The sequence below is a fragment of the Bison bison genome, unplaced genomic scaffold (assembly GCF_000754665.1).
Source record: "Bison bison bison isolate TAMUID 2011002044 unplaced genomic scaffold, Bison_UMD1.0 scf7180017864144, whole genome shotgun sequence".
Taxonomy (NCBI): domain Eukaryota; kingdom Metazoa; phylum Chordata; class Mammalia; order Artiodactyla; family Bovidae; genus Bison; species Bison bison.
This window is the reverse complement of record NW_011494716.1, coordinates 6,096,801-6,098,196: the sequence shown is the minus strand read 5'-3', so window position 1 is coordinate 6,098,196 and position 1,396 is coordinate 6,096,801.

The following is a 1,396-nucleotide window of genomic DNA, read 5'->3' as shown; positions in this document are numbered from 1 at the left end:
GAAGGTCGCCGCGGACCGGATCAACGCCGCTTCCCCTTGCCTCGCCGGCCCGAGCCCGTCTACCGCCCAGCCATGGCGCCGCGGCCTCCCTAGGGCCGCTGCCGCCGCAAACCGCCTAGCCCTGCGCGCAGACCGGCTTGCGCCGCCGAGCCCACCCCGAAGACTGAGGAACGTCGTCGTCGCAGCCGCCGTCGACGCCTCTGCGGCTGCTGGTCTCCGCCCTCCCCCGCCCACTTGCTGACTGGGGGAAGCACCGCCCACTCGGCCCCCGGCTTCCCCGCCCGGTTGGGGCGCGCCCGCTCTAAGGGTCTCCGTTGGTCCGATCCGACCGGTTCCGCGTGCCAGCCTATGATTGCAGGGCCGTGATTGGCTAGTCGGCCTGTCTGCCTGACGTAACCAAAGGGCGGGGGGAAGGGAGTGAATGTCAGGAAGGATGAAGGAGGGGGAGGAGCTGACAGTGGTTGCGTCCGAGCCTACCAAAAAAAGGGGGGGGGGGGAGTAAGTGCGCATGCGCAGAGGCCTGCTGCCAGGAGCCAGCGGACAGGAGTCACGTGACCCGGCTCTACGACCGCACCCCGCGGGGGCTTTTCCGGCGCTTCCAGGCCCCAGGGGACGCAAAGTCAATTCTAGAGGTCGCGCCGCGGGGACTGAGGGGTGTGGTGGGGTGGTGGCCCGCTACTCCAGCCCCTTGGGCTTCCAGACGGAGGAGGGAAATGAAAGTGAATTAGACTCCCAGCTCGAGGCCAGATTTGCAAGTGCTTTGCCAGCTGTTTATTTCAAACACCCATTTCTTAGATAGACAAGCTGAGCCTCAGCGTCTAAAAAAAGAGAAAAAAAAACTTCGCGAGTCGCGAGGCCGACGGGCCCTCCCACCACCCTGCCGGGCGCCCAGGAGGCCTGCGGCTCGCTCTGCGTAGCGCCTGGGAGACCCTCCGGGCCGCCCCCAACCAAGGTGGGCCCCCCTCCCCGAAGGCGCCAGCCCCGATCCCACCCCCGGGGACACTGTCCCAAGACCAGACCGCAGCGGCCGGGAAGCCGAGAAGAACCCCGGGCGGGAGCCTGGGTGCCGAGCTGGCGGCCCCCGCACCTGTCCCGAGCGGCACACTCCTAGGCCACGTGTGGCCGCCTGCGTCACGCGACGGTCCCTCCGCCGCACCCGGCCGGAATCCGCGTAGCCGAGCCGAGTGGGAGGCCCCGCTTCCAGGGGCAAAGTTCTGCGCAGACTTCTGGTTCAGCCGTGTGCCATCGCCCCAGGCACTCTCCGCCGAGCCAGGCTGCGCGCGCCACCTGCGAGGCTGCGCGCTGCGGTCACCGGGCCGGGGTGGGGAGTGTCCCCGGGGGGCTCAGGATTGAGGGGAGAAGCAACGCTATCAAAGGGCGATGACGGCACAGAGGC